Source organism: Setaria viridis, chromosome 6, assembly GCF_005286985.2.
Source record: "Setaria viridis chromosome 6, Setaria_viridis_v4.0, whole genome shotgun sequence".
In the NCBI taxonomy this organism is placed as follows: Eukaryota; Viridiplantae; Streptophyta; class Magnoliopsida; order Poales; family Poaceae; genus Setaria; species Setaria viridis.
The window spans coordinates 21,443,254-21,455,489 of record NC_048268.2 but is presented as its reverse complement, the minus strand read 5'-3'; the positions used below and the strand labels follow the sequence as shown (position 1 = coordinate 21,455,489).

The following is a 12,236-nucleotide window of genomic DNA, read 5'->3' as shown; positions in this document are numbered from 1 at the left end:
CTGTCCTCAATTCCCATGGTAGTACCGCCTCGTGACCATACACCAACTGATAAGGGGACATCTTGGTGGCCCCGTGGCAAGCCATCCTGTATGCCCATAGGGCTTCGGTCAGACATAAATGCCATTTTTTCTGCTGTTCTTCTATCTTCCTCTTGATTAACTTTATTATCCCTTTGTTGGAAGATTCGGCCTGACCGTTAGCTTGGGCATAGTACGGAGAGGAGTTTAATAATTTGATTCCCATATCGGCCGTGAACTCTTCGAATTCTCCTGACGTAAACATCGTTCCTTGATTGGTCGTGATAGTCTGGGGAATGCCGAAATGGTAGACGATATGGTCCCTTACAAAGTCAACCATAGTGGCCGATGTTACGGCCTTTAGTGGAATCACCTCCACCCATTTGGTGAAATAATCTGTGGCTACCAGAATCAATTTGTGCCCTTTCCTTGACGGAGGATAGATTTGGCCGATGAGGTCTATTCCCCAACCTCTGAACGGGCATGGTTTGATAATGGGATTCATGGCCGATGCGGGCGCACGTTGGACATTCCCGTATTTCTGACAATCCTGGCATCCTTTATAATATTTGAAGCAATCTTCAAGGATCGTCGGCCTGTAGTACCCATTATTCCTAATCATCCATTTCATCTTATGTGCCGACTGGTGGGCTCCACACACTCCTTCGTGGATTTCTCCCATCAGAGTCTTCGCCTCCTCCGTTCCTAGACACTTGAGTAGGACGCCATCAATTGTTCGGTAGAACAAGTCATCTTCTAGTAACACATATTTGGTAGCATGAAATCGTACCTGCCGATCTACTTTTTTAGATGGATCCCTCAGGTAATCGGCGATCTCTTTTCGCCAGTCATTGGCCGCGAGCTCTAGAGCCATAGAGCCTTGAATCGGCCGATACCCAGATGCATGTTGGGCGAGCTTGTTGGCATCCTCGTTGTGATTCCTTGGGATGTGCTCAATAACCGTAGACTTGAATTCTTTCAGAAGCTGCAGGCAATCTTCGTAATAAATCCTTAACACATCGTCCTTGCATTCGGACCTCCCCATTAATTGATCCACGATAAGCATGGAATCCCCAAAAATTTCGACAGAATTAGCCTTGACTTCCCTTAATAATTGTATCCCCTTCAGCACAGCTGGGTACTCTGCTTGATTGTTAGTGGCGGATGCTTCTATCGGCAGAGAGAAATCATAGCTTGCCCCCCGAGGCGATATGAGGACGATGCCGATTCCTGATCCGGCCCCACATGATGATCCATCAAAGTATAAGGTCCAAGGTACTGTTTCCACGAAGGTAGCCTCTGGTCCACAGTGATGGGCAACGAAATCGGCCATGACCTGTCCCTTAACGGCCTTTGCCGATTCGTATCGAAGATCGAATTCTGATAAAGCTAAGATCCACTTTTCGATTCGTCCCTTCAAAATCGGCAATGATAGCATGTATTTTACCACGTCGTCTTTGCACACGACCACACATTCTGCTGATAGCAGATAGTGCCGGAGTTTGGTGCATGAGAAGTATAGACATAGGCATAGACGCTCTACTGGGGGATACCTTGTTTCGGCGTCCAAAAGCCTTCTACTGACATAATATATTACCCGTTCCTTTCCCTCGAACTCCTGGACCAGAGCCGACCCGATAGCTCGTTCATCGGCTGATAAGTATAGTTTAAACGGCTTACCAGTTTGAGGTGGGACCAATACTGGTGGTGAGATCAAGTACTGCTTGATATCTTCCAATGCCTTGCGTTGCTCTTCTCCCCATATGAACTCTTGGTCGGGTTTCAGCTTTAACAATGGTGTGAAGGCTTGGATACATCCAGACGTATTAGATATGAATCTTCTGATGAAATTCACTTTACCGATTAGAGATTGCAATTCAGTTTTATTCTGTGGGGCCACGACCTTATTGATGGCCGCTATGGTCTTCCAGTTGATCTCTATTCCCCGCTCATGAACCATGAATCCTAAGAATTGTCCGGCGGATACACCGAAGGCACACTTATTCGGGTTCATCTTCAGCCCATGTTTCTTCGTGCACTCCAGTACCTGTCGCAAATCGGCCAGATGCTCCTGGTGTCCTTTTGATTTGACTACGTTATCGTCGATGTAAATTTCCACCAGTATGCCGATAAGTTTGTGAAATATGTAATTCATGGCTCGCTGATATGTAGCGCCGGCGTTCTTTAAACCGAAAGTCATTACCACCCACTCGAATAAACCAAGGTGACCTGGGCATCTGAAGGCCGTTTTCGATATGTCTTCTTCGGCCATTAGTATCTGATTGTATCCAGCATTTCCATCCATAAAACTAATAACCTTGTGTCCTGCGGCGGCGTCTATCAGCACATCGGCCGTCGGCATGGGGTATCCGTCCATTGGTGTGGCCTGATTGAGATTCCTGAAATCGACGCATACGCGTACCTTTCCGTTCTTCTTGTAAACTGGAACAATGTTGGAGATCCATTCGGCATAATGGCATTGCCGAATAAATTTCGCTTCGATTAGCCGTGTTATTTCGGCCTTTATATCTGGTAGGATTTTAGGATTACACCACCGTGCAGGCTGTTGATACGGCTGATACCCCGGCTTTATGGGTAACCGATGCTCAACAATAGATCGGTCTAATCCGGGCATCTCCTGGTATTCCCAAGCAAAGCAATCCTTAAATTCTCTTAATAAATTTGTCAATTTACATTTGTATTCCGGATCCAAATTTGCACTAATATATGTCGGCCTTGGTTTGGTGCCATCGCCTAAGTCTATCATTTCTAATGAATCGGCCGACGTGAATCCGTGTCCCAGCTTCCCATCTTCTCGGGCGAACTGATCCATTTAGTCTGAGTCTTCGGAGCCGACTGCTCGGATCGGCTGCAGGCCAAAATCGAACACCTTCAAGAAATCAGTGTCCCATATTCTCCCGGATATGCACTTGACGTTCTCGCAGCTCCACTGCTGCGTGTCGGCTGCCGCGACGCTGTATGCGGAATCGGCGGTGACCACCTCGATTTTGTCGTCGACCCATTGGATGAGGCATTGATGCATTGTAGATGGGATACAGCAATTTGCATGTATCCAGTCTCGGCTGAGTAGCATGTTGTAGGACCCCTTGCCATTAATGATAAAGAAAGTAGTAGGAAGGGTCTTACTGCCGATGGTGAGGTCGACGCAGAGAGCGCCGCGAGCGGGGGATACGTTGCCTTCAAAGTCCTTGAGCATCATATCTGTCCTGGTCAGGTCGTCATCGCTCTTTCCTAGCTTCCGGAACATGGCGTACGGCATGATGTTAACTGCAGCTCCTCCGTCTACCAGTAATCTGGTGATGGGTCGGCCGTTGACATGCCCTTTAAGAAACAACACCTTCAGGTGTTGTCGCTTGTCATCTTCGGGCTTCTCGAACATGGCTGTCATTGGTTCCAAAGCCAATTGTGCCATCTGTTCTTCTATTGCCGACATGTTCTGTCGGTCGGCAGGAGTCATGAACTCCATCGGCAGTATGAAAACCATGCCGATGTCGGCTGCCGATTCGTCGTCTCCCCTGTCGCCTCTCTTGGGGTGCCAGACCTGAGACCTGCCGTTTTTCTTGTCCGTCGTATGCCGTTGTTCTTCTTCCTACTGTTCCCACTGGTGGAGACGTTGGATTCTTCTTTTTTGAGATTTGGTCAATCCATCAGGGCACCACCTGGGGTTTACTGGTTTGGTCTGTGCCCTGGCGCGTTCCCATTCTGGTTCACGTCCTAAAGGACTCTCGTCTGATACCCGAGCATTGGCCATTTCTTCAAGTCGACTGTGGACACTAACCTTGTTTTCTGGCCGGTCATGTCGATCAAATCTGCCCCCCGGACTATCATTTCGCTCGCGCCTGCCTTCCGACCAGTCATATCGGTCACTTCTGCCCCCCATCCGATCACGTACTGGAGGGCGCCGGTCTTCTTGGTTGCGCCAGTTCCTGCTGATCGGCTCTGATTTCCCATCTCTGGAGCGAGACCTTCTGAACGGCCGATTGTCACGATACGGGCCATTGCATTCAGGGAAATTATCGGCCGATGGCAACCTGAGGTTGCTTTCCCAATAGTGGATGAAGAACGGGCATCGCCAATGATCTTCATGTCGTTGCATCGCCTCTTCCCGGGATCTTGAACGTTCATGTTGCCGTTGATATTTGTTGAGCAGAAATTGGGAAGTAATGGGCCTGCGTGGTTCTCCCGATCCGTCGTCATCATCCTCCATCCGTCGTTTCCCCTTGACGTCTTCGGGCGCCGCTTGATTTCTGGGGTCCACGGCACCGCTCTTTTTAGCCGATTCGGACGTTAGCACCTTGGTTTGGAGCGAATTCTTTCCTGTGTCAACCATGTTGGTGGGGAAGGGGTGCTGGTCGATCTTCATCGGCTTGGCTGGTTTTGTTGGAACTTCAAATTTGAGTCTGCCTTGCTCGATGGCCGACTGTATCTGCTGCCGGAAGATTTTGCATTGATTCGTATCATGGGAGGTGGCGTTATGCCACTTGCAATATTTCATCTTCTTTAGCTGTTCGGCAGACGGAATTGTATGGTACGACGAGAGTTTGATCTGTCCTTCCTGGAGGAGAAGATCGAAGATTTTATCAGCCTTTGATGTGTCAAATCCGAATGTTTCCGGCTCCTTTCCGAATGGACATGATATCGGCGTTTTCCCTTTAACCCATTCCGCAAGACCGATCTCTGTGTCTTCTTCGGTTTCAACCTCTTCTAAGTATGCCACCTTCTTCTGGAAGTTCCTTCGTGGATTGAAAGGGCGTACTTCTTGACCAGATAATCGGTGGATGATTTGGCTTAAGCTCTCAAACTCCTGTGAGGCGTATTTTTCTGTGATATGAGGTAGGAGACCTTGGAAGGCTATATCGGCCAATTGTGCATCAGTCAGGGCCAGGGAGTAGCATTTATTCCTGATCTCCCTGAACCTCTGTACATATGAGGATATCGGCTCGTCGCTTCTCTACCTGAGGCTGGTTAAATCGGACAGCTTCATTTCATGTATCCCGGCGTAGAAGTATTTGTGAAACTGTCTTTCCAGATCAACCCACGTAATTATCGAGTTGGGCGGTAATGTAGTGAACCACTGAAAGGCTGATCCCAACAGGGATGACGAGAAAAGGCGCACCCGTAGAGCATCCTGCGCCGCTGCTTCCCCGCATTGGATGATGAATCTGTTCACGTGTTCCACAGTTGAGGTGTCGTCTAGTCCCGAAAACTTAGTGAAATCAGGAACTTTATAGCGATGGGGAAATGGCAGCGAGTTGTATGTAGGCGGGTATGGTGTCTTGTATGTGTAGGTCTGCACCTTCGGTTTTAAGCCGAATTGCTCTTGAATCACCTCCGCTATGCGTGCCGACCAGTCTGGTTGTTGCTGGTGTACCGTCGGCTGGGGAACTGGTACGTGCTGGTATACTGGCGGCGGGAAGGCTTGATGATGAGTGAAAGCGTGCGGCGTCTGATGTGTCATAGCCGGCTGCGTAGTCAGGGTTGGCTATCTGATTGAGGCGCCCGCTTTGTCATACAGTACGAGCGGCGCAACGCCCCGAAGTACTTCTGTTGTTTCTACCGCCCTGCTCATCTCTGTCGTGACAGGCTGATACTATGGCATGATTGGCCTAACAGCCGCCTAGAAAGATGCCTGGAGTTGAGGACTTCCATGGCTGGCTGGTTGATCCTGGGCGGCCGTCACTGATGGTGCCCCCCAAGGCGCCGGATTCAAAGGAGGAAACTGCGCGGAGGACAACTGAATGGGACGTGACTGGAGATATTGCGCGCCATTAGACCCCACAGGGATCGATGATAAGGAAACGCCAGAACCTCCAACTGGAATTTGGGTTGGCTGAGAAGCCGAATAAGGTGCATTTGAATAAGTCCTGTTTGGAGTCGTAATTGGTGGAGCATATGCCGGCCCCTGGTACCCTTGAGATACGCCGCTAGCTAAGGAGCTGATGACAGCATTGTATACTATATTAGAAATCACTGGGGATTGATCAATGAAGGCTTGATAAATAGATTGTTGAACCATCTCGGACATCTTGTCCGAGTCCTCGGTGATTGTGACTGGCGTGGAGTTGGGAACGGAGTCTTTTTGACAGTTTCTCCGCTCCTGGTGCGACTGAAGGATTGCAGACATGCCTTCCAGTAATATGCCATCTGCTTCTCCAATTCTTCCCTCTGATCGTCCCTGAGGTCTGCTTCTGTCACTTCGATGACGTTATCTTCTGAGACTTCAGCAGCTTTCGACATGGTGGCGGTTGTATTGGTCCCACTGGGCGTGCCAAAAGTGTGTTGGCGCTAGAAATCGACTGATCGAATCCCCAGCGTCGGACACACGACCCAGGAGAATCTGCTTAGCTCCTGTTCGGGTGATCGCCCTAGTGCGGTTCACGCGGCGTGCCAGCCAATCTGACCTGTTGATTGGCACGGAGAGAAACGTGTCAAATCCCAGAGGTAGCGATCGGCTAAAGTTTCGATCTCGAGAAAGCTTATCAGCGAATCGGCCGATTTGCTACAATGAGGAAATCGGTTACAATGCGACCGATTACCAAGCAACATCGATAAAGAAAACCACTGGAGTAATCTAAACAACGCTACAGTAACAACACTAGGAACAGATCTAATCGGCTATGTGTGAAATAAATAGATCAAATGACGAAATACAAGAAAAGCCGAAATTGCCGATTCCTAGATGGATAACTAGTGATAAAACCAGAACAACAGGTAAAACCTAAAATTCTGGTAAATATCGATAACTGATGAATAAGTCTGAACGAAACGACAGCGATGCGCCCGAAGTTAAAAGCTTAGAAATTATTCGATAAGCGGAACTTACAAGATCGGCCGGAGGTCAAGTTGATGCAGCCCCGCCAACCCGTACGAACTCGTGAAAAGAGAAAAGTATTGGCGAAGTCGCCGGCTTGAAAGTAAGTATGAGGAAATAGTAGTTTGTTGTATTGAGTTGATGATGATTACAGATCTACAAGGGTGGCTATTTATAGCCTGTTACAACCGACTTCTTATCCGACTAGAACTCTATCCCTAAATTTAAATAGAAAACGAATATTTACAAGTACGATTCGTACTAGGTCGATTATCGCGCTCTTCATGGGCTGATTCCCTCTTCATCTTCGTAATCCTCCTTAGGCCCACACCGGCCCAATTATTCCAGCCTCCTAATCAGCCGATTTCTATTCACCTCATCGGTAAGGAACAACCGATTAGGACCCATGTGTAGAGGGCTCAGACTACTCCGACCCTAGGACCTAAGGTCGGGCGAGGCGGAGATCCTCCCTTGGAGGGTCGGGCGCATCCGATCCCAGACCTCAGGGGTCGGGCGAGGCGGAGATCCCCCCTTGGAGGGTCGGGCGCATCCGATCCCAGACCTCAGGGGTCGGGCGAGGCGGAGCTCCAAAGGTCGATCGACCGATCCTCGACTGTAGCACCAATTGGCCGATCCTTGACTGTAGCACTAATCGACCGATTTCCAGTCGTCGCCCCTATGTCTCGCCGCATCTTCTAATTTCTTCCTCTTCTAACGCCGATTTTACTCGTGTCAAAATCTGGCGTCAACAGTTGTTTCAGTAGCCACCTCTTCCTCATCTTCACCGGAAGCACCAACAAAGACTCATACTTGCGTGCATCACCAGTCAGGATATCAAATAGGTCCAACAAAGTGTCTTCATCCAATCCTTCTACCTCATTCAGTGTGTTTAGAATTTCTTTAGGTGCTTCCTCCTTGAGTGCTTCAGTGAATTTGTCCATTTTTCAGCCATCATAGAGGTAAAAGAGTCACCTAACCGTTGCCTCTTTAAACTCCCTAAAGTTGCCGATGATGTGAGCTCTTTGTTACTAAGATTTTCCTTACTCATGTCTTTTGAGCTCTCAGCTGCAGTCTTTGGCGCTTCGCCGGTAGCATGGTCTTTGCCAAACACCAAGCTAATTAAGTCCCAGTACAAGACAGTCTTGTGCCTGTACCCAGTAGCTTCTTTGTTTTTCTACAGAAAACAAATGTTGTGCTTGGTTAGAAAACAAGTGTAGAGCAAGTATGTACTGAACCCAAACAGAAGCACAATCATTGTAGTTCACATACAGACCAGTTTACAAATACAGGAACTTTTGCATGGCTTCTACTGCTAGAAATACACATAAGGGCGATGGTAAACACAGAGCTTAGACACTTGGAACAAATTAAATTGTCACTGTTATCAGTTGTCACTGTAAACACAGACCAGTTATCGATTCAGGCAAGTTATCAAGAATCCAATTGAATTGGAACAATTTCAAGCTCTTTAAAACAGCATTAGGATTCAGGCACTAGTATACCGCATCAATTTGTCACTGTTCGGCTTTACAAGTAGAAGAAAGAATCAAAGGAATATCCAAATAATCAGAACAGATTTACAGTCAAGCCATTTAATAGAAAGACATATCTTTATATAATGTGTACACCTACTAGCAACTCTAGTCACATTTTGCACAATGAATATCTACAAATTGAAACACATCCATGGCTCCTTTTGTAGAACTGGCAACAAATGCTATAACTGATAGTACTCAATTATCATTTGTCAGGATCTTTTGAGCTAGTGCATTTTTCATATTAAACACATAACAACTTGTCAGGCTATCTTCATAGAGAAGTAGGAAATACATGATTCATTATAGCTCATCAGGCGAAAAAAAGGAGAAGAAAAAAATACTTGCAGGAAACATGCTAGCATCTGATTTGCATATTATCACAAGTTTGAAATACCACGAATGGATCAAACAACTCCTATCCTCAAAGTCCTATTACTTGTACGTTGCATCTCCAAGACTCTGTCCTATGAAGCAAGGATGCATATTATTACGTCCGGTGCTTCTGTGCTATGCAATCAGTTCTTTTTATCCGCTAGGTAAAGAGAAGCAAATTAAGCAAGTAAAACAGTGGTTTTTCAAACTTACCGCCACATATTCTTCCCATACAGAATCACTATCAACAGATATTTTGTTTTTGTTCCAATCCTAACCAAATCCAATTGATTCCAGCATACCATTGATGATAGTGTAGTGCTTGTCAAAGGTCTTGTTCCTTGACATGATGTTGTCTTTTGTGATATCCACATTACACTTTTCTCGGACATTCTTGGTAGCAGTTGTATAGACATGAGATTTCCACCCATTTTGGCATCTGTCACCTTTGTTATAGTACTGCACAAATGTGTCAAGAAGAGCCTTATCCATGTCATCATTCCAAGAAATGTAACCCCTACCCGAGCCTGACTTCTTGCCCTTCTCCATATCCTACAGGAAAAAAATTCACAAATATTATCAGTAAAATATTAAGGAGCAACACCAAATCTACAAAAAATATTCTTTATCATAAATTTGAGCATGCATTGATAATATAATTTATCATACATTGACCATGTCTTGCTTGGTAATCAGCAAACATTTGGTTAGCTTTGGTATCCCTAAACTTGCTCCATTCATTTGATGATTGAACATTGGTAATCATACCCACTTCACTTTGAACTTCACGAGGTTCAACATATATTACTTGATCTACTTGGCGTATAAGTAAGTCATCCATATCTCTCTGCCTATCAATTATAAAGTTGTGCAATATGTAGCAAGCATTAATGATCCTAATCTGCAAGAATTTAGTAGAAATGAATTACATGCAAGGGTCATTCAAAGGTGAATTTCAAGCTAGGTTACTAACTACGGAATACCTGATTTTGTAAGTCAAAATATGAGTTGCTTCTTAGTATAGCCCACCTCATCTTCAATAGCCCACATGTTCTCTCTATCACATTTCTAGCAGTTGAATGGCGCAAATTGAATAGTTCTTTGGCAGTGGATAGGTTATGCCCTTGAGCAGCCCACTCATTCAAGTGGTAGCGAGTGGATCGATATGGAGCAAGAAAGTCTGGTCCATTAGTGTATCCAGCATCTACTAGATAGTATTTCCCACTTAGAATAACAAATGCATCGTCCCAAGACATTGCATCACCTAGCACATGTGAATATGAAGCCGATCCTTCCCATCCCGCTAAGACGTAAACAAATTTCATGTGACAATCACAAACCCCCAAAACATTGGTGGTAATCTGTTGCTTCCTATTCCTATACCTCCCTTGGTCAGCCAAAGGTACAAAAACGTCAATGTGTGTACCATCTAATGCTCCAAGGCAATCTTCAAACCACTTCCACTTGGAATCCTCAGGTTGTACAGCTGATGGACTAGGAAGCTTGGTAAATTCATGGCATAATGATAGAATACCTCTCAGCACCTCATTGAAGTGATGGCAGATTGGCTCAAGTGATCATCCATATGAGCTACGAATCATCCTCATCTTAGTACCATAACCCACTACAAGCAAAAAGATTGCTACATTTTCTTCTACTGACACATTCAAGTTATCACACATACCACATCTCTCACGTAAGATGGCACATAGGTCATAAAATGATCTCTTAGTTAGACGCAAACTATCATAGCAATAGACATTTGATCCTTGGTACAGATTTCTTAGCATTTGTTTGCGTTTAGCTACATCTCTCTTAGCCACTTCATCCGGATCAACGATATGTCTAGGTCTCTTACGCTGATACCAGTGCACAATCATGCTTATGATAACAGAAACAAATAAAATAGCCACTCCTTTTCTCTTCTTGCTACGCTTCTCTCTCATTTGCTCCATGCTTGTATTAACCAAGTTTATGTTGTTGTCAGGCATCTAAAGCACATATGCAAAAAGGAATGTTTTAATTTATCATAAAAAGGTTCATAATGAACTAACTTTAATAATTAATTGAAAAAGCCAAACATAAGGTAAATAGTGCCCTTGCCCCTTGGATTCCTCTGAAGCGCTGCACCTGACTATTGCTCCAGAATCAGGTTTAACAACTCCAGAACCAAAGCAGACTTCTCTCTAACAAAAGACAACAGGCATTTTACTTGGATCATCATCAGAGGTAGATGTTTCCCGTAGTGGATGGATGGCACACAAAACTGAAACAACTATTTCGCTACATATTCAGCCTGCTTAGGTTTTCCTAGCTTTACAACAAAAACTAATTTCCCTATGCATCAGACATGATTTACTGAGTGCTTAATAAATTTATGATCCACGAACCAACACAAGGGAGCAAGAAGACCAGCTATGCAATAGTTCAATTTTGAGTCATGGTTATAATTCTGAGAAGAAAATTATCTCATAAGTCATATGCAGGGCAATTAGACAGAACCTTTCACCAAACTCTTTCCTTTTCTATGTGGTTTTATGTTGGCAGATTAATTTTAGAACATGGCTCGATTAAGATCTATGAATAGCCGTACAGGTACATCTAGAGGACGCAACAACCTGATCAAGGCACAAATAGTAAGCACGAAGTGCAATCAGGGTGGAGAAGAGATGTTGCACGAACCTTGGCGTTGAGGTACTCGAGGACAATGGCGAGGTAGACGGGGGCGCCGGCCCTAGAGATCCTCGACGTCACCTTCTTCGCCACACCCGGCCCTTGAGCTCCTCGGCGTCCCCTTCTTCACCACACCCGGCCCTTGAGCTCCTTGGCTCGGCACTAGGAAACCCTAGCCACCATGGTGTAGGGAGGATTCCGCAGCAGGAAGAGGAAGAGGGGGCGACGGAGGAGGGGGTGGCGGAGGAGGGGGCACTAGGAAGTGGAGGAGGGGGCCATGGCGTGGGAGGTGGCGGCGCAGCGCTTGGGGAGTCAGGGGGAGGCGAGTCGGGGTTGGGCTGTCGGGGGAAGAAACGATTTCCTATTTTTAGGGTTGGAACGTGTGGTAGGCTGATAATTCAGACGCTGGAATCCTGAGGAATGACCGTTTCCAATTCCGGGGGAGCCAAACATGCCGACCTTGGAAACTAATTCCAATTCCACCTGATTCCAACAAAACAAACATGCCGTAATAGGTTTTCGCGAACCTCCCATAGGGCCACTAAAATTTTAATTTATCCACTCAGTATCATTTTGTCCATCTATTCATCCATGAACCGTTAAGTGTGGCTGGAAAAGATGATTTTACCCCTCCTGGATCTAGCCAGACCTATCAACTCCTCTCAATCTCCTCTCTTTTCTTCTCTGCCCGGTCAGAAGCTCCTACCCATCTGGCCCTCGAGCTCCTCCCTGCCGCCTTGTCCTCCTCCTACCTCGGAGCTCCTTCCCGCTGGCCACTAAGCTCCTCGCTGCCAACTCCTCTC

The 12,236-nt window shown here is 46.2% G+C and overlaps 1 pseudogene; it reads right to left on the bottom strand.

Annotated features, from left to right (window-relative positions):
• Positions 1-7,373: 7,373 nt before the first annotated feature.
• Positions 7,374-9,438, bottom strand: LOC117861805 (uncharacterized; annotated as a pseudogene).
• Positions 9,439-12,236: the final 2,798 nt, after the last annotated feature.